The 21,583-nt window shown below is 47.4% G+C and overlaps 1 protein-coding gene across 1 annotated transcript in view; it reads right to left on the reverse strand.

Annotated features, from left to right (window-relative positions):
* Positions 1-21,583, reverse strand: part of SHANK3 (SH3 and multiple ankyrin repeat domains 3) — a 658,681-nt gene that overhangs the window by 331,737 nt on the left and 305,361 nt on the right. The gene's annotated exons all lie outside the window — the stretch shown is intronic.

Consider the following 21,583-nt stretch of genomic DNA (forward strand, 5'->3'; position numbering starts at 1 on the left):
ATGTGAGTGAGAAATTTACATCTAGCCAAGCAGACTTGCTGTTGCCTGAACCCCAGCTGGAGCTGCTTCTCAAAGAAGAGAAATGCTATAAGATGGGAGAACAGAAGACACAAATCACCTCTCTCCCCTTATCTCTAGTCACGGCCTCAACAACGTTTGAAAGGCAAAAGAAGTATCCTTTTGCACTCATTGTGCAGCAATGCACAGTACAGAGGGAAACTGAAGCACATGTAGGATTAAAAATATTACAGGAAATTCTCACTTCATCACAGAAGTCTTTGATATTTATGACAACAATAACTCTGTGAAAACTTCAGGAAGACAAGGCTGGACAGGATCTAAGGTTGAATGCAAGAAATATCAGGTGATTGACAGATGCCCTGTACCTTCACAGAAGAAGTTTCTAAATGCGGCATCCAAGGAGCAGTCAATTGTAAAATTCTTCTGTGATTATGTAGTTAAAATGCCCCTGGGAGTATAGGAGCACAACCACACAAAACTCCTTGCTGGAGGCTTTTCCAATGGTGAATACCAAAGGCCATCACCAGTAGAGGTGCTGAAGAAGCCCAAGACGTGTACAGTATTCAAGACGAAGCAGACACAAGGATGCTTCTGTATGTTGTATGTGCCATTATGGCTTTGGGGTCTCTTGGTGTCAAAGGAACCATAGTCATTAGGTCACCTGATACAGAGGTTTGGTTCCTTGCTGTTTGCTACTTTCCGAAAACGGGACACATAGATAATGTGTGGATTGGAACAGGCACCATGACCAGCACAGGGGACAAACGTCACTTCATACCTGTGCATGCAATTTATGACGCCCCCACTCCTGACTTCTGCAACTTACTTCCTGCTGTACACACGTTAACAGGATGTGACTCCGTGTTATCCCTATTTGGGATTGGGAAAAATCTGTGTCTGATGTTAAAACAAAGGCATCTTACCGCTTCAGAGATCTTATCACTTGGGAGAGAGTGACAGACAAGCCACAATTTCTGCAGCAAGGAGGTTGGTAACAGTGCTGGATGACCAGAAAGGAAAAGAAGCCCCTCAGAGACGTGAATGGCTTGCGCCTCAATCTAGCCATCAACAAGGACAAGTCACTGGCCAAGTTCCCACCATGTGAGGACAGTTCTGACAAGCATGTCAAAAGAGCATGTTGGAAAACACAGATCTGGATGTCTTTGCACATAGGTGAACCAGATATTGGATCACTATTGTACCTCTGATGAACCTTTTTTTTTATGCTTCAAGGGCCCAGTGGTGTCTGAGCTTCGACAAGTTCTTATTTGCGCCTGTACCAGAAGGGGTCGCTGGTATCTGTAGTCAGAACAATCTTCCCTGAACAGAACTGTGTCCATGCCAAAGCAGTGAAGGCTGTGGTAAGCCACACTCTGTCGACAGAGATCAGAATGATGATAATGATTATCTGTCTAGACTAGAAATGTCACCAGCACTATTACATTTCAATGATACCTGAACACATTGATTATGAGATTTTGTTTTACCCTTTAGATTATTGTTGCAAAGCTTTGAGGTCTCAAAGACATCTAATTGTATGTCTTAATATAATATATTGTGCCATTAAACAAACAGAAACCATAGCAAATATTTCAAAGTGGTCATTCTAATGTGTTGATGGTGTCATGGTTAATCCTCATTTCTATGGTAACGGCACCACTTGACAGTTCCCCGGCATACCTCCTCTTAAAGAAGACATAATAAGCTTTCAAATGATTTATGAGGCCTGCGTGTATGTAGAGAGGGTAATTAAGTCAACTACATCATTGCCTACTGGACGTGTCTCCGCCTTCCCTTTCCAGCAGTGCGGGGCTGAAGTAAGTGCAAACATTTGGGCATCATTAGATCTCTCAGCTGATAGGAGGGTCACATGGGGCCAGTCTGCTCCTCCAGCTCCATCACATCGGGCTGTGAGGCTGATACCCCTTGCATAGGCTGGGGTGTGAACCATTCAGGAAGCACAATGTTGACAAAACTTCCTTACATGGGGGAAATGCTCTCTGTGAAACTCATTTATTGGTCCCTGCTATACAGACTCTCTCTCTCTTTGGCAACATGATGGGGTTTAGCTCTTCCCACTTCATTCTGCTCTTCACAGCATCTGCAGAAACGTCTGCTACTGACGCTAAAGCACCTTGGAGGCTGTTTTTCCTCTCCACAATCTCTAGGAAATGTTTCTATCTGGCTGTTAGAGCACTATGGAATATTAGTTAAGGACTGTAACAATCTGTCAATGTTGCCTAATGCAACCCCCTGTGTCCAGTGACTTTGAAGCTGGTAAGTAAGTAGAACTAGCTCACTTGGCTTTTAACATCTGAGTAGTACGAGGAGTAACTATGTCTCTGAACAATGACAGAGGCGAGAGGAGGGGGGAATGCAAATAAGGAAGAGTGAAAACACCCTCCAGGGCGACTGTGATCCTAACACCACCCCAGTGCAAGGCGGCAAGGGACTGGTATCTGTTCGGAGTTTCAGCTGCCTCATCAGTTGAACCTATCCCAACTCATGACTGCCATAAGCTGTACCTAAAAGTTGTCATGTAAGATATCAATAGAAAGCTAACAACTCACTGATCATTAATATTATTGTGTGGTGTATGTATGGAGGCCAAATTCAAACTTACAAACACACTGGGAATGATGTTCCCAAAATGCCTGTGCCAGGCAGGGCTGAAGTTACTCTATTGTGGATAAAGAAATGTGGGATTTCCAGGGTACATTAAGAGAAAATGGGAATGCAAATGACAGAAGGTAAACAGGACCATCAAGATAGCAGAGGGAGGAGACAGCAGGAACAGACCAATCTGCAGTTTAGCAAACACCAGCGGAGGAAGAAACCAGCATGAAACTTCCTTTACCAGGAGACTCCATGTCGCCTTCTTCACAGCTTGACTGAACTTTACTGAGAGGTGTAACCGTCTGAAGAATCTATTTCAAAGATTCACTGGAAGAGGGGGGCAACCCCCCCGCCAGGTATCTTTCACTTAAGAAGACAAAGGAACCAAGCACTCTGGGCTTTGTGAGAGAGCCTGACCAAAGGGTTGGTCAGCGGGTAAGGAAACTGCCTTGCATGAAGGCTGTGGCTTGTTTTGTTAAGTCTTAGCCTCTAGAAAGCATTTTCACATTTATTTGCTTGTAACCGATTCTTACTCTATTCTTTATGCTTGAACTCAATTAAAATCCCATCTCCTTTTGTTAATAAACTTATTTTACTTTTCATCTAAACCAACTCAGTACTGGGTTTGATTTAAAGTGAACGTTAACTCCATTTAATGTGGCAAGCTGCTGGGTATGGAATCTTTGGAGGAGCAAATGAACCTTACTAGGTCTCTGAATGGTAGAGGAGGGGGCTGGATGTTGCAGAGTTCACGGTTCTGGGAAAGGTCAGGACTGGGAGTGTGCTGCGGCCATCCCTGTGTAAGTCACTGGGTGACAGAGACGAGAGTGGGGCTGTTGTGTTGTAGGCAGGCTACTGGGGTCAGAGCACTGAACCAGGGCTGCACAGCACCCAGACACACAGCAGACGGCATGATTCTATGCTGGCTGGAAGTGTGCAGACAGGAGAATCACAGCATCACAGCATTTTGAGGCACTCAGCGTTACAGGGCAGGCAGTGACACGGCCCCTCATTGGTCTGGATGCACCTGAAGATGTGACAGAGACATAGGCCTTGGACTGCCCCAAGGTACGGGGGAAACATCTGGTGGAGCCGTTGGATCCAGAGCTTCCCTGGTCACAATGGATGTCAGATCCCTCTGGGGCTGTGATAACCTCGGCACAGAGTCCGTCTGGATGTCAGAAGGAGTGTCGATTGATGGATGTCTTTCCGTTTGCACCTCAGAACCAGTACCGGAACTGATGGATCCATTTGTGCCACTTTCTCCTGCTCAGAAGGTTTCTTTGGGCCTAAATCTTTAAGACTCTGGTGCAAATCTTTAAGACTCTCATGACTTTGAAGGAGATGGGGAGGGATCTCTTTTCCTCAGTGCAGCTTTGGAAGATTTGTCGCTAAGCTTATAAGAGTGCCCCTTACTCGCATGAGAAGGCATCTCCTTAGGCTTAGAAGTCTTGGCGTCGACTGCAAGGGTGCTCGGAGGGGTGCTGCCTGTTGATTCATAGAATATCAGGGTTGGAAGGGACCTCAGGAGGTCATCTAGTCCAGCGCCCTGCTCAAAGCAGGACCATTCCCCAATTTTTGCCCCAGATCCCTAAATGGCCCCTTCAAGGATTGAAATCACAACCCTGGGTTTAGCAGGCCAATGCTCAAACCACTGAGCTATCCCTCCCCCGCAATTGAGGCTGTACAGGGTCTCCCAGATCTGATTTGGATCTTATGGCCATCTCCATCAGGTGTTCTCTGATCTCGACCCTCATGCATGCTGCAAGGGAAGGAGCAGCAAATGCTGCACTTAGCCGAGATGTGAGCCACTTCCAAACATTGTTCAGTTGGGTTTTGCACTCCTAAGTCAAAACTAGCCTAATCTTGGCGGTTCAGCCTTGGTGTGTGCCTCGTCCTCGAGGAGGAATATGAGCTTTGCTAAAATCACAAAGATTTGGGTTTGAAACAATTGAAGTTATGAAAATGTTGCACAAAGCATCCACAGAGCAGCCTTTTCCTGATTGACTTCAGTACAAACTGTCCGGTGCATCCCTCCCGCTAGATGTGAGGAATTCCCTTCCTTTTGTCAGCCTTAGTCAGTGACACCTTTGCCCCGACCCTGGCGCCAGAAATCTACCCCTCGCCACCCCATAACCCCATCCCAGAGCACAGCTCTTACACTAACACCCCATCTCCAAACTTCCCTTCCCGAGCAGGAGGCCAGAAAGAGTCTCCCTCTCTCCTCTCCCACCACTTTATGTGCTATAGAAATAACCCAGCCTAATAACAGCTTTGCCACCACGCAGTCTGGATGTTACTCTAGTCACAGACAGGAATGGCTCTCCTCTCTGCAGCTAATGAACTCCTCCCTTCTGCTTGTGCTGGCCACTGCCCCTCCTCATCCTCTGTGAATTCTGTGCTGCCCCAGGGAGCTGCCTCCTTTGGTTTCTACGTTTGATGCACATTTGGGGCTTTTCTCAGAATTTTTCAGCTACATGTCTTTGAAGTCAGAAGAGTATCTCATGTGCAAGAGAAGCATCTCCAAGCTTTACCCCACCACCCTCCTCAACTCAGGCCTCCCATATGTCTGTGCTGTCCCCGAGTGCCGCTCCTCCTCCTGCATCACTTACAGCTGTAACTATGCCTCACTCAGCTGTGACAAACTGCCTTATGTCACAGCACAGCCTCAGCTCCACTTCTGCTGAAATTCCCACCCAGATCTTGGTCTTCTCCCCATGCTCTTCGATTCCTTCTCTGCTGGATTCCTCCCCCAGACCTCGGCCTCCACTCACCGTAACTACTGCAACTCCCTTACCCAGCCTCTCAATTTTCCAGTTCTCCAGTGTATGCAGGATGCTGCTGCCTCTACCGGCTCACAGATTCAGAGAAACCTAAAAGACACACCCCCACCTTCAAACAACTCCACGAGCTCTCCACTCATCTCAGAATCCAGGAGAAAAGAGACCTCTATTTTACTGACTTCCCATGCTTACATTCCTTCTCTCAGCCCCTTCACACGGTATCAGCGAAAGAGACATCTACTCTGCAGCTCCTGCCATCTGGAGCCGTCTTCCTGTTTCTCGCCATCTCGTTAACTCGCCATCCACTTTCAAATCTGACCTTCCAACTTCTCTCCTTTCCTTGCCTTCCTTATGACTGACAGCTCCACTTCAGTCACTCTCTATATAAAGTACGTACACTGCTCTGTATGACACACTCTGTAAAGCATTTTGGGAAGGACACTCTGTGCAAAATGCTATACAAAATAAAGTGGTAGGATGTAGTATTTACCGCAGCTCCCATGAAAAGGTCATCTCTAGTGCCGTCCAACATGCACTTCCCCTACTCTGGGTCTCTGCCAAGGCTCCACATGACAATTTCCTTTAGCCAGTCTCTCCCACCGACTCTGCAAATTGCAAAGAGACAGAAGGCAAAACAAAACACTCACAGCTAACCCCTCACCATCCCTGCACAACAGAACATTGCCCCAGATCCCGCCCTCTTGGCTGTCCATCTGCCTCAGTCCTTAGCCAAGGTTTCCATCGGAGATATGTAAAGACCTCACACAGGGATATTGCACCTGACTGGCCCAATTCCTGCACTCAGGGACACAGACCTATCTAATTGTGTGCGACACCAATTCCATACGCCTGGCTGGTTCATAGGCAGAGCTTTCAAAATGCAGTAAGCACAGAAACACGTCAGAGTCACAGTCCCCACAGCAATGTTATCTTGACCCCAGCACCAATACTGAAATGGGCTGGTTACTGCTCATGCTTCTGGTAACACTATTCCAGAAATGAGTTCAGGGGAGTCCTATGGCCTGTGTTGTGCAGGAAGTCAGACCAGATGATAACAGTAGTCCCTTCTGGCCCTGAAATTGATGACTCTTAATAATATTTTGCACTTCTGTAGGATCTTTCATTCAAGACTTAGTACGGGACGTGAAGAAGAACATCATATTAAGTCAAAACAGCAGAGGGAATTTAGATAGGCAGATTATAATTATCCAAACTGGAATTTAGCCAAGAAAATTTAGCCGTGATGGCAACCTCCACTGGCCACTTGTCCAACTTTTCAGACACCTTTGTGCTTTCTCCCACACAGCCCCATACGTTTGGGAGGCACTCCCCATAGACATCCACAAAGTCACCTCATTATCTTCCTTCAAATCCTTCCTCAAAATTCTTCTTTGCCTGATACCTACAAAAAACGTGACAATGGTTCAGCTACTGGTGTGCAGAGACCACGGCCTGTCATGCTGACCAGCACTGGCTCATTGTTCACTTGCACTCCCGCATCTGTCTGTGTCCATCTGGTGTCTCTTGTCTCATCCTTAGGCGGTCAGCTCTTTGTGCAAGGACGGTCTCTTTGTCCTGTGTTCGTACAGCGCCTAGTGCGATGGGCTCCTAGTCCATGACTCGGAGTCCTAGGGCTACGGTAACAAAAATGATAAAAAAGTAACTGTCTTTCAAGTAGACTGTCTGTAGTCTCCATTAAGAGCATCACAGTGGCACACACCTGAGGGATGTCCTCCCAATGCTGCTGAGGTTCAAGAACTTCCAGAAAGCACAACCCAGAGGCCCAGGTTATACCAGGGCTCTGTGAGCCCACCAAATCCACTCCCCTCTTACTATGTCCCAGATTCCCAGGGAAGCAGAACTCCAAAGAAGACAGGAAGGCAGGTGGGGAGTGTGACTATAGGGTGAGAGGATAAGTGAGTGGATAAAGCACAGCATTGGGGATCAGAAGCCTGTGTTCAATTCCCAGTCCCCCACAGATTTCCTGTGTGACTTTGGTTAAATCTTGGTGTTTCAGCTCTCCATCTGTAACTGCGGAATGGTCCTTTCCTACCTCAGAGATGATGTGATGATAAAATCCACTAGTGATGGAGGGGCTCAGATACTATGATGATGAGGACGACGTCATTGTCTAGATTGGCTCTAAATATTCTCTCTCTCTCCCTTCTTCCGGGAGTCTCTGCGTATTCACACCGGGGGGGGGGGGGGTTTGGTTAGCAGACCAAACTTTGCAAAGGTGGGCTGAGGAGTTCTAATTGAACAAGGACACAGAACTGTCCTCCCGAAGCACACAGCAGTGTCCTGGATGCCTGGACGAGACGGTAGATGTACAGAACGCCTGATAGGCTCCCCAGAGAGCTCTCAAATGGAAACATTATGGAAGCATGCCAGAAAATCAATGTGAGCCCTAATGAAGCCAGCACTAAGGCCCTGAGGGTCTGAGACCCTGGCTAATGGACAACAGGTTTAACAGGGGCTCAGTGTGTAGCCTATGGCTACACTACAGCTTAAGTCGACATAAATTATGTCGCTCAGGGGTGTGAATTACCCACCCCGCAAAGTGCTAATTTAAGTGCCAGTGTGGACAGGACTATGTCAGCGGGAGAGCTTCTCCTGCCAATGCAGCTACTGCCGCTCGTGAGGGCTGAGTAATTCAGCCGACAGGAGAGAGCTCTGTGTCAGTCTAGAGTGGCTATATTAGAGAGCACACAGCGAAGCAGCTGCACTGCCCTGCCTAAGCTCTCCAGTGTAGACATAGCCATAGCCTAATGCAATTAGGCAGCTGAGTGGCGATGTCTGCCCCCCACAGTGACTGCCAAAGGATATAAAAAGCCCCAATGATTTCCTAAGCAATTCTGTCCTATGTGAATCAGACTCCAAAACTCTTATGACATTCAGGGCACGGATTGTAATGGCACAGGATGAGAATGAAGTCTGGGGAAGAAAACTTGGAAACGGATGATCCAGTGGAATTCAGACTCCTTTTTTGGAAACATTTTAGTATGAGGGCACTGGAAAACTTTGTCCGGGTGGAACATCAGGAAGGGAGGATCAGCCATCGAAGCTGGAGCTCATTCACTCTCTGGCAGATGGTACTGCAATCAGAACAGCTGCTTGCAGTGAAAGGAGAAATAAAGGCTGCTTCTGTTACCTTCTCCACACTAGGCTGAGCTCCCATGTCAGGACTCACCAGCAGGAAAGAATACATGCACCAGCCATCTCTTAGCTGGAGCACAATAGATTAGATTGCAGACAGGTGCAAGTTGCTAAATACAGAAAGAGAATAAGAGACCTTAAGTACAGTAAATGGGCCAAGTGAGATGATAAAGTGCTGTGATAAATGAAGGGGGAGGGGGATAGCCCCCGTTTATGAACTCCCAGCCAGTCAGTTAGCTGTAAAATCCCTCTTGGTGTCTGTTCTCTGCTTGCTTTACCTGTAAAGGGGTAACAAGCCCACAGGTAAAAAAAAGGAGTGGGCACCTGACCAAAAGAGCCAATGGGAAGGCTAGAACTTTTAAATTTGGGAAAGAAACTTTCCCTTTGTCTGTTGTTCTCCGGAGAAGGAGACACGGAGCAGCAATGCTGTGTAACGCTTGAATCAGGTATGAAAATTTATCTTCCATACCTAGAAGAAATTATTTGGATAGGGAACGTTTAGGTAGATACAATCAGGTTTATTTTCGCTTGTGGATCTCCTCTGTGCTAACCCCTGATGCTTTTGTTTGCTTGTAACCTTTCAACTGAAACCCCAAGAAAGCTATTTTGGGTGCTTAATTTTTGGAATTGTTCTTTTAAAATCTAGCAAAAGCCTAAGTTCCAGATGGATTTTCTTCCTTTCTGTTTTTAATAAAACGTACCTTTTTTAAGGACAGGATTTGAATTGTTGTGTCCTCAGAGGTTTGTGAATCTGTTGTTTGATTAGCTGGTGGCAACAGCTCATTTCCTTGGTTTTCTTTCTCAGCTCTTCCACGGAGAGGTGAGGGGGCCAGTGAAAGGGCTTGAGGGTACCCCACAGGGAGGAATTCCAAAGTGTTCCTTCCTGCGTCCAAGGGGGGTTTTTGCATTTGAGTGGTGGCAGCGTTTACCAAGCCAGGGTCAGAGAAAAGCTAGAAACTTGGGAGTTTAATACAAGCCTGGAGTGGCACGTACTGATTTTTAGAATCCTTGCAGGCCCCAACCTTCTGCACTCGGAGTGCCAGAGTGGAGATTCAGCCTTGACATGGTGGCATAGGTGGGATCATTTTGAACCAGAAGCACAGACCTCAGGATTTTAAAAGGACACCAAGAGGCATTTTACAGCTAACTGGCTGGCTGGGTATTCAGTGTGACATAATTTATGCCAACTTAAGTGCTAGTGTGGACAGGGCTATGTCAGCGGGAGAGCTTCTCCTGCCAACGCAGCTACTGCCGCTCGTGGGGGCTGAGTAATTAACACCTATTTATAACTGATAAACAGACCCCCTTCCACCAACAACACAGTTAAACCATGGAACTCACTGTGGCAAGATGCATAGAAGCAACGAGGTTAGCAGAATCCAAAAAGGATCTTTTAGAGGTAGAAAAAATTATCAAGGGATACACACCCTCATGCTTCGTGGCATATCATTGATGGAGGTTAGAAAGAAACTTCCCCCATGGGCAGGTTATACTATAGTCGTCCATTATGGAGTCTGTCACATCTCTCTGAATCAGCTAGTACTGACTGTGGCAGAAGACACATGACCAGACCGGAAGGAGCACCGGTTAGATCCGATGTGGCGGTTCCTAAGATGATGTTAACAAGCACTGCAAGCTCTCATTTCCTTGCTGAAAGGGTAAAGAGAAGAGCTTGCTCTCACCAAAGTTACATTGTTAATCCTGTATGTGAGGTGATCCTGTCAGAAGAGTTTATTTAATTATTTATTTTCAGACTAGAAGGGGATGATGTGAGGAGGACAGCGTTAGTAGCCTGATCAGACAGTTGGTGATCACTCATACATTTAATCATAGAATCATAGAAGATTAGGGTTGGAAGAGACCTCAGGAGGTCATCTAGTCCAACCCCTGGCTCAAAGCAGGACCAACCCCAATTAAATCATCCCAGCCAGGGCTTTGTCAAGCCTGACCTTAAAAGCTTCTAAGGAAGGAGATTCTACCACCTCCCTAGGTAACCCATTCCAGTGCTTCACCACCCTCCTAGTGAAAAAGTGTTTCCTAATATCCAACCTAGACCTGCCCCACTGCAACTGGAGACCATTGCTCCTTGTTCTTCCATCGGCCACCACTGAGAACAGCCGGGCTCCATCCTCTTTTGAATCCCACTTCAGATAGTTGAAGGCTGCTATCATATCATAGAATATCAGGGTTGGAAGGGACCTCAGGAGGTCATCTAGTCCAAACCCCTGCTCAAAGCAGGACCAATCCCCAACTAAATCACCCCTCACTCTTCTCTTCTGCAAACTAAACAAGCCCAGTTCCCTCAGCTTGTCCTCATAAGTCATGTGTCCCAGCCCCCAAATCATTTTCCTTGCCCTCCCCTGGACTCTCTCCAATTTGACCACATCCTTTCTGTAGTGGGGGCCCAAAAACTGGACGCAATACTCCAGGTGTGGCTTCACCAGTGCCGAATAGAGGGGAACAATCATTTCCCTCAATCTGCTTGCAATGCTCCTACTAATGCAGCCAAATATGCCATTAGCTTTCTTGGCAACAAGGGCACACTGTTGACTCATATCCAGGTTCTCATCCATGGTAATCCCCAGGTCCTTTCCTGCAGAACTGCCGCTTAGCCAGTCAGTCCCCAGCCTGTAGCGGTGCATGGGATTCTTCTGTCCTAAGTACAGGACTCTGCACTTATCAGATTTCTTTTGGCCCAATCCTCCAATTTGTCTAGGTCACTCTGGACCCTATCCAGGGTATCTACCTCTCCCCCCAGCTTAGTGTCATCCATGAACTTGCTGAGGGTGCAATCCATCCCATCATCCAGATCATTAACGAAGATGTTGAACAAACTAGCCCCAGGACTGACCCCCTGGGGCACTCCACTTGATACTGGCTGCCAACTAGACATCAAGCTGTTAATCACTATGCACTGAGACCAACGATCTAGCCAGCTTTCTATCCACCTTATCGTCCATTCATCAAATCCATACTTCTTTAACAGGCTGGCAAGAATACTGTGGGAGACCGTATCAAAAGCTTTGCTAAAGTCAAGGTATATCACGTCCACCACTTTCCCCATATCCACAGAGCCAGTTATCTCGTCATAGAAGGCAATCAGGTTGGTCAGGCATGACTTGCCCTTGGTGAATCCATGTTGACTGTTCCTGATCACTTTCCTCTCCTCCAAGTGCTTCAGAATGGATTCCTTGAGGACCTGCTCCATGATTTTTCCAGGGACTGAGGTGAGGCTGACCAGTCTGTAGTTCCCCGGATTTTCCTTCTTCCCTTTTTTAAACATGGGCACTATATTTGCCTTTTTCCAATAGTCTTGGAGCTCCCCATATCATCACGAGTTTTCAAAGATAATGGCCAATAGCTCTGCAATCACATCAGCCAACTCCCTCAGCACCCTCGGATGCATTGCATCTGGCCCCATGGACTTGTGAATGTCCAGCTTTTTAAAATAGTCCTTAACCTGTTCTTTCACCACTGTGGGCTGCCCACTTCCTCCCAATACTGTGCTGCCCAGTGCAGCAGTCTGGGAGCTGACCTTGTCTGTGAAGACCGAGGCAAAAAAAGTATTGAGTACTTCAACATTTTTTGACATCTCCTGTCAGTAGGTGGCCTCCCCCATTCAGTACGGGTCCCACACTTTCCCTGATCTTCTTCTTGCTGCTAACATACCTGAGAAACCCTTCTTGTTACCCTTCACATCCCTTGCTAGCTGCAACTCCAGTTGTGCTTTGGCCTTCCTGAATACACTCCTGAAATGGTTCCTGGTAGCTAGCTGTAGTCACTTTGGGAAGGGTGGTATTATTTGGTAACCAGGCTTCATGCTTACAAGTGCCTATTACAACCTCAATTAGATGCTGGGGATGTGAATCCTTGGGAGTACTGTCAGTGGAGGTCAGCAACCACACTTTAAGCATAGTAGAATCTGGGACTCGATTCTGTGTTGCATCTGTCAGAAGGTCAGCTGAGGTTGAGGGGAAAAGGTGGCTTTAAACCACCTTTGCACTCCCAGAATTCTGTGCCCAGATAGGGACATGCCTGAATCCAGGGGCTGCTCTAACTTACAGGAGCTTGGACTGGCCACCTGTGTGCCAGTCCACTCACCACCAGACCAGGCTGAATGCAAAGCATTCCCTACCGTGACACACCATCTACAGCCCCAGCATACCTTTAAGCGAGGTGCTGTAAGGAAGCATGGCATGGGGCTGGGGTTGTTCCCTGGAGGTTTGCTAAGTCAGCTTTGTGGCTCCTTCACAGTTGCTGAGCCACCCTAAAGGGGACCAAAATTGTGACAACTTCCTGTAGCGACAGATGGCACCACAAATATTCTCAAAGAGTAACTCCACCCGTTTCGTAAGCACCAAAAACAAACCTGAGAAGGTGAAGGCTCACTCAGGAGAGCAGCCATGAACCAGTCCTTCCAAAATTCTCTTCCATTTACACATGGAAGGTTTTGTACTAGGAGTGGACATGGCGCTACAGATGCCAGTACTCAAAGATACTCCAGATTGTCCAGGCAACAGCAGAGTCCAAAATTATAGGCAGTGTGGAACTTTATGGAGAACAGCAGAAAGAGAGAAGCACATATGACACGTCACTTCATGTGGTCCTGGAAAGACCGCAAGGCATCAGTGTTGTTGGTCCAGACCTAGGCTGAGCTGAGCCTTAGCAGAGGCAGGAAAGCCCTGGAACCCATCGGATGGCTTTCAGCTGAGTTCAGAGGAACATGAGGAAAGATCACAGCCACAGCTCTCTTACACGCTGAGGCCCAAGTACTCAGCTTCAGGACAGGCTTTCCATGCAGCTCCAGTCGCTGCGTTCTAAGAGGCCTGGTTCAGCACCGAGGGCTCACATGCATCCCAGTAACAACAACCTAGACAATTTGCCAAGGAAAACCAGGGTTAGCTCCCTGACTCGCTCCAACAACAGGCAGTCAGGTTTTCAGCATTATGCCTCAATTGAAACACAGCACGCCCAGCAGCACAGCGCCCGCTAATGCTGCACCGTGATCGTGGCATCAGCACTGACTGAGAGGGGACAGCCCTTCCTTGCTGGGTCACCCACCACTCTGTGCAGCACAGCACCCACCCCTCCATCCTGTGATAGGGCGCTGGGGACAGCCCTGGCTCTGAGGGCAGAGCACCATCCACCGAGTCGCCCACCCTGCTCTCTGCAGCACCTAGCTGCCCTAGGCAGTCTCCCATCCACCTAGAAACCTAACACATCCCTGCTCATTGGTCAGATCTCATGCCACAAAATGACGCCCAACTGTCAGATGTACCATACGCCCCAATGTCGACAATGTATGGAGAGTGGGTGAGTTGTTGTGGGAATGGCTAAGGACAGCTCCTGCTCAGAGAGGAGCAGGGGACATCTGTACATATTATGGATCTCAGGGGCTAGTTTTCGGATGTGATTTAGACAGAATCATCCCTTGTTCAGGAGCCCCAGGTTGTAAAATGTGTGACCATGTCAGCCGCTGCCACCACTTCCTAGGGGACATCTGGAAGAGAAGCTGCGCTTGGCTTTCTAATATGAATGCTACATTCCTGGTTCTAATGGCTTCCACACCTCTCTGTGGGAGAAGGGGCTTTAGGGAATGACAATGCCATCCTCACGCATATAAACTATCATCCACAGAAACTAATCCAAAAACTGCTCTCTAATAGAAGTGATTTTAAACTGAAAATCAACAAAGTTGCACTGGAGATGGCATGGGAGCACTCTAAAAGGCTCATTCAAGGCCAGGAGCTGCTTATTCGGGAACTTTTGGTGGGGGGGGGGGCATGGGGGCAATTCAGCTTTCCCTGTATTACAGTGCATCTCAGACATAGAAATAAACAACCTAAATAACTGGAGGGAAGGAGAGGGGAAGCTGCGAGACAGTTTCACTATACCACACATGCACAAAGCAAATCTGCACAACTCATAGAAAAGACTGTACTCAAAAAGTAATTATCAATGGTTCACTGTCAAACAGGGGGAACATATCTAGTGGGGTCTGTCCTGAGCTGGTACTATTCAATAATTTCATTAATGAAGAGTATGCTAATAAAATTTACAGATGACACCAAGACGGGAGGGATTGGAAGAACTTTGGAGGAAGGATTAGAATTAAAAATGACCGTGACAAGTTGGAGAATTGGTCTCAACCACCATGATGAAATTCAGTAACAAGTGTAAAGTACTTCACTTGGGAAGGAAAAAATCAAATGCACAACTACAAAACGTGAAATAACTGGCTAGTTGGTAGCACTGCTGAAAAGAATTTGGGGGTTACAGTGGCTCACAAATTGAATCTGACTCAACAATGGGATGGAGTTGCTAAAAAGGCTAACACCATAATGGTGGTATTAACAGGTGTGTCATATGTCAGATACTGGAGGTAATTCCGCCACTCCACTCGGCACTGGTGAGGCCTCAGCTGAGTACTGTGACCTTTCTGGGAGAAACACTTTAGGAAAAATATGGGCAAACTGGAGAGTCCAGAGGAGAGCAAGAAAAATGATAAAAGGTTTAGAAAACCTGACCTATGAGGAAAGGTTAAAAAAACTGGGTATGTTTAGTCTTGAGAAAAGAAGACTGAGGGGAACATGAGAACAGCCTTCAAATACGTTAAGAGCTGTTATAAAGAGGACGATGATTAGTTGTGCTCTATGTAGCACAAGAAGCGATGGGCTTAATCTGCAGCAAGGGAGATTTACATTAGATATGAGGAAAAACTAACTATAACAATAGTTAAGCACTGGAATAGGGTTCCAAGGGAGGTTGTAGAATCCCCATCACTGGAGGTTGGTTAGGACAATAACTGGCAGTCTAGGTTTACTTGGTTCTGCCACAATGCAGGGCGCTGGACTTACAGACCAGCGAAGAGGAGCCCGCAGTAATGAAAGAAAGACTTCAGGCTGTGGGACAAGCGTTTTTGACACTGGCAAAGGAAGGAAGGGTCAGATCTTTTATATGCGATTGAGTAAGCAGCATCAGAAATGACTGTGAGGAGAGAATGAGAAGGAGTCAAAGAGGATGCCTAGAGTGGAGATAGTCGTGTCCATAGACAGAGAAAGGCAGAAGTGGAGTGAGTTTTGCAGGAACATTAAGGAACTCTCTTTTGGCCATTCTGATCAGGGCTCGAACTGGAGGTACACGGCAACACAGTGTTCTGGTACCTCTGCCAAGCTGCCACCTTCCGCTCCAGAATCTCAGATTTCCTGCTTTTGAAGAAAACCTTTAAAATGTGATTCCCATGTAACTGATACAGCCAAGAGACCTGAATCTGCACAGACCATGAAGCTCAAAGGTGTGAAGTGTTCCATTCATTTCAAAGGAGTGTTAACTCACATGCTTAGAGTCAACATTGTTGTCTATTTCACCAATGCTCAAGGCACGTAGGTACAGCCATGGAAGAGCATACTGTGAAGATCTGCACAATCTTCTCAGACGGACATCTCAATTTGGTGTCTCAAGTCAGTGGAGCCTGATTTGTGGACAGAGCCTTTCCTTCCCCCAATGTGATCCCAGTGCTGAGTTTGAGCTGGCACAGGGACATCCAGGTATGTGGGATTGGCCAGCGGCACAGGTCACGTTAGGGAGGTAGATTTCAATTATCACCATAGAAATGGCAGTTGAATCAGTGAGAATGGATCATGTCATTCTGGGATAAGGTGTAAAGGCGAGAGCCTTTGGGACCCATATAGAGAGGGAAAGAACAGAATCCACCAAAGGCGACTCTAAAAAAGCAGCCACACAGATAGAAATGCTAAGAGAGAAGGTAGTAAGCAACAATAACAAAACCTGCAGAAACAAAGGTTGCTGTGGAGACCCCAAGACTTGGCCAGCATCAGCTCTTTGGAGGGCTTGTTGAGAGCAGTTTCAATGGACTGAAGAGTGTGGAAGCCATATTGGAGCAGATCCAGGAGGGAGTTAGAGAAGAGGATGTCCAGTGGTTGCAAATGGATCATCCGAGGCACTGAGAGGTGAAAGGCAAAGAGATGGGGTGGAGGGATAGCTTTCTGAGGATAGGGGAATAGTATTGTATGTTTGTACGTGGAGGGGATGGAGTCAGAAAATAAAGGCTGAAGAGGACAGAAAGGCTGGTGATGAGACTAAGGAGGTCAACAATCAAGAGTGGTGTGATCCCAGATGGAGGAGCCAGAGGAAGGAACAGTGATTAAGTCATCATCCAGAACTCAAGGGGTGCAATGAAGGGTGAGGATGTATTCATTCCTTACTGGAAAGCACTTTGAGATGCTCACATGGAGGGTGCTAGAGGTGGGCAAAGTACAGTTGTTACTAGCAAAGGCTAGTACTAGAGGACAAACAGGGAATGTGTAGTTAACTACAGATCCTGGCAAGTGACACTTTATCTCTCATCCTCTCTCTCTCTTTTACTCCTGATAATATCACTGAGACAAGAGATCAGCTGGATTCTATTCCTCCTCGTGTATCATCAGCAGGGTTGCGTTCCCTAAGCTCCAGTCTATTACACATGTGCAAAACCATTGAATATAAAGGGGCTGCACAGAGTTTAAGAAAGGGCAGCGTTTGGCCTGCGGAACATTGATTGCTAGCAGTGATGTACAGGAAGGACAGAGCCAAGGTTGACTCCTAGAGCACACATTGAGTCTGCAAGGTTGGCACTTAAAAAGCAAACACACATGGTTTTTACTTGTAACCTGCACACATCTGGTGTGCAGTCACTGGGAGATGATAACCATGGAGCCCCCTATGCCATTTTTATGACACTTTTCCCCAGAAGAGCTTGCTTGGACAGCTCTTTTTGTTTATGTTATAAAGTACACAAGGCCAAAGTATATTTATGAAGCATGCACTGGAGCACTGTACTCTTTATAAACCTGCATCAGACAAGAAATGATGTTGGAGGGGCCACATTTCTTCTTCAATGCTCAGCCGAACAGTTGGCCATAGCGATTGTTCACCATTTGGTCCATTCCTGTGTGGCGGCAAGGCCTTGATGGCCTGAGAGACCAATATCAGAACAGACTTGATGAACCCATGTAATAGGGGATCTGCCTCTGGGACACCTCCACCCCTTGGCTGGTGGAATTTTATCCCGAATGTTACAAGCCACCCGGAGAACTACGTTCACCAGAACACCTTGTGGCATTCTTGCGACATATCCAAAAAGTGTAAGATGCCACCTGCAGACAATGGCCCCAGGAGTCTGTTGACTGGAGCAACCATAAACATCTGCATTACAGATGAAGTCATTCCACTTTATATCAAATATTCAATGATGACATTTTGTGTGGAAAGCCTCCAGCTTTGCCCTGTCTGCGCGGTATAGTGTCCATGTTTCGCAACCATACAAGAGTATAGAGAGGATACAGCTCGAATAGATCTTGAACTTGGTTACTGTGCTGAGATGATGTTGATTCCATATTCACTGTAAACGACCCATGGCAGACACTGTGATGCCAATCCAATTGAGAACTTCCATGTGAGAGTTGGAGGAACTGGAGAGTATAGACCCAAATAGCAAAAGCTGGAGACTGCTTCAACAGTTTCATTATTCAAAGAGATTGGAGTCGTGGGTAGGCCCGGTCCTAGATTTTGCAGCTTTATCTTTGACCAGGTGTGGTCCCTCTTGATCTTTAGTAGCACTCTGTGTAGGAGTGGGATTGAGGGGGAAAGCATAATAAAGCTTTCCTGTCCACAGTAGGAGGAAGACATCTGTGAGGGAGCAGAACTGGTAACATTTTCTATTATACTTGTTTGCAAATAGGTCTATTTGGAGAGTTCCCCCACTGCTGGAAAATGCATCTGGCTATATCCAGGTGACGAGACCACTTGTGGTGACTGCAGAAAGACCTGCTCAGGCAATCAGCTAGCTCGTTCTGCACCATGGAGGGTAAAAGTCCTTGCAGTTGATTGAAGGGGCTACACAAAATTCCCATAGTTGAAATGCTTCCAGAACAGGAGCAATGAGTGAGCTCCTCCCTGCCTGTTGAGGTAAAACAGGGCTGCAATATTGTCTGTGAGGTAGGATGCCTGACTGGCAAAATGGATTGCTCTGAGCTCTCTGACATTGATATGAAGAGCAAGCTCTGTTGAGGATCAAAGGCTCTGAGTTCACCCTACCCTAGAGCCGACATGTCTGAAACCAGAGTCATTGATGGTTCAGGGCAGAGGAAGGGAATGCCCACACAAACATTTAGAGGATTCAGCCACCAATTCAGCGAAATTAGAACCTATGAAAGTACCATGAGCAGTGCCCAAACGCAGAAGGCTTGGCGAGTACACTGAGGCCAGCCATGTCTGAGGTGCAGCCTCGCGTGTTGTACTACCTATGTGCATGAGGCCACGTGCCCTAGGAGCCACATACAGTTTCAGGCTGTTGTGATGGATGAATCTTGAGGTCTGCCATGACAGATTGAATAGACTGAAATCTCGACTCTGGGAGGAACGCTGTGGCCTGGGTAGAGTCCAACACAACCCCTACGAACTCTGTTCTCTGTACCAGGCAAAGGATAGACTTGTCTGCTTTGATCAGAAGGCCTACGGCCTCGAAAGCTGACTGAATGAGTTGAACACTGGATATAACCTGTGCTTTGGACTGGCCTTGGACTAGCTAGTCATCCTGCTAAGGGTAGGCCCGCACTCCCAGTCTCCTGATGAATGCTGCTACCAAAGCCATATATTTTGTGAACAGTCAAGGAGCTGCAGATGGAAGCACCCCATGAACTGGTAAGGCAAGTGCTCCACTACAAATCTGTGGAATTTTTTGTGCCCTTGATATATCGACATACGAAAGTAAGCATCTCCTAAATCAAGGGTTGTGTACCAGTCTCTGGGATCTATTTTTCTGAGATTGTTGTTGAGCTGACACAGATCTAAAATAGGTCTGAGACCTCCGCTGGCTTTCAGAATTAGGAAACAACAGCAGTAGAAACCCTTCCCTCTTACAAAACTCCACTACATCTCCCACCTGAAGGAAAGATTGAACCTCCTGGACCAGAAGTTCTTTGTGAGAAGGGTCCCTGAAGAGGGATAGGGAAGGAGGGTGGGAAGGAGGGGTAGAAATTAAATTGGAGGGTTTATACAACTTCTACAGTGCTCAACGCTCAATGGTCCATGGTCATAGAGGTCCAAGCACTGAGGAAATGGGAAAAGCGGATTGCAAACAAAGGAAAAATAGGGTATGGACTCCTGGAAACTGGTGCAGCATCTCAAGCCTCCCATCAGAACACCTGCTTAAAACCCCCTGGATGTCAAGGTGGGGTAGACAGAGGTTGAAAGAGGAGGTGGTGTAAGCTTATACTAAACTCTTCTTTCTCTGCAGGTCCTGTTGGACAGCCAGAGCATAAGAGTCAAGGGGCTGCTGAGGCCTGGAGTGCTTCCTGGAAGGGGCTAGGGTGTACAACCCAAGGGACTTTAGGGTTGCCCTTGAGTCCTTTAACCCATGGAGCTGAGCAACATTCTGCTCCGAAAAGAGCAAGGATCCCTCAAAGAGCAGGTTCTGCATAGTCTGCTGGATCTTTTGAGGGAGCCCAGAGGACTGCAACCAGGAGCTCCTATGCATGACCACTGCTGAAGCCATGGACCTGACAGCCAAGTCAGCAGCACCCAGAGCAGCTTGCAGCGAGATCCTTGTAACTAATTTCCCCTCATCCACTAGCGAGGTAAACTCCTGCTTAGCCTCTTCTGGGAGCATGTCTTTAAATTTCAGCATGGAGCCCCATATGGTAAAGTCACACCTGCCCAAAAGTGCATGCTGGTTTGCAATCCTGAGCTAGAAACCCCTTCCTCCTCCCCATAGAATAAATTTTCCTAACCAACATTTCTAACTTCTCTGAGTCTTTTGATTTTGCGGTTGCAACCTGGAGCCCCTGCCTTTCCCTCTCATTGGCAGCAGATACCACCAGCAACCCGGGGTGGGAGGAGCAGGAGTAAAGAAACTCAGAATCCTGAGATGGGCACATAATGCTTGCACTCAGCCCCCTTTGAATAGGGAGTCAGGTGTCTGCCACAGTCCCTTAACTGCACCCATTTTGGCCTCATTGAGAGGCAGGGCCAATCTGGAAGGACCTGCAGTGACTAAAATATCAACCAGGACATGAGAGGATTCTTTTATTTCCTCCACATGTATGCCAGACTTAAGGCAACCTCTTTAACAATTCCTGGGGCACCGTCTAGTCATCTGGGAGAGGCAACATGGCCCCCTCCCCGAGACTGCCTCATCAGAGAAGGAGGAAGAGGAGGCCAGCACTGGTTGTGGATGTTCTTCCTTCCTTTCTTGATCTGCACGGTGCTGTTGAGCTGGCTCTTGGAGTCCGGTACCAGGCTCAGTACTGGAGTCAGGAACTGTGCTGCCCAGTGAGTAAGAGCCACATGCCTTTCTGAGGTCACCAACTTTGAAGACAATCTGGAAACTGGGGAAAAGCTCCATGGATTCCAAAAAGGCCACTGGACAGGCATAATCCCCCTGTGACCTCCTGCCAACCATTCAGTGGTACTCCTGTGACAGGATATATGGAAGGGTGGGAATGTCTGGTGCGAGAGTGGCTCTGAGGATGGGAAATGTAGGACTCAACCTCCGATTCAGAAGATGATGACTCTCTTTCTGCTCACCATGAAGAAGCAGTTCCAATGGTGCCAGCCATCAGTGCCAAGGTGGAGAAGCCCAGAGAGAAGTGAGCATCTTGGGTTTTTCCTTTGATGGTACTGAAGGGTGAGCCATCAGAGTACATGAAACTGGCATGGTACCAAGTGTTGCAGAAATTCTATCCGTTCTCCCATGTCCACCAGCCCCAATAACACCAACTCTTGTACTGATAGTGATACTGGCACCAACAGGATCAGATGGATCCTGGCAGCCGCATATGCCTTCGGCATGCTTGGTACCAAGATAGTGTCGTTACGGCGCAGGGCTGCAGGCGTGGAAGGAGCTCCTTCTGACTCCAGACTCGATGGACTCTTAAGGTTAAGGCACACTGACACTAAGGCACATGGTGACCAATCTGGCTCAGATGAAGGTCTCAAAGCCACCCCGT

Source organism: Natator depressus, chromosome 1 (assembly GCF_965152275.1).
Source record: "Natator depressus isolate rNatDep1 chromosome 1, rNatDep2.hap1, whole genome shotgun sequence".
Lineage (NCBI taxonomy): Eukaryota > Metazoa > Chordata > Testudines > Cheloniidae > Natator > Natator depressus.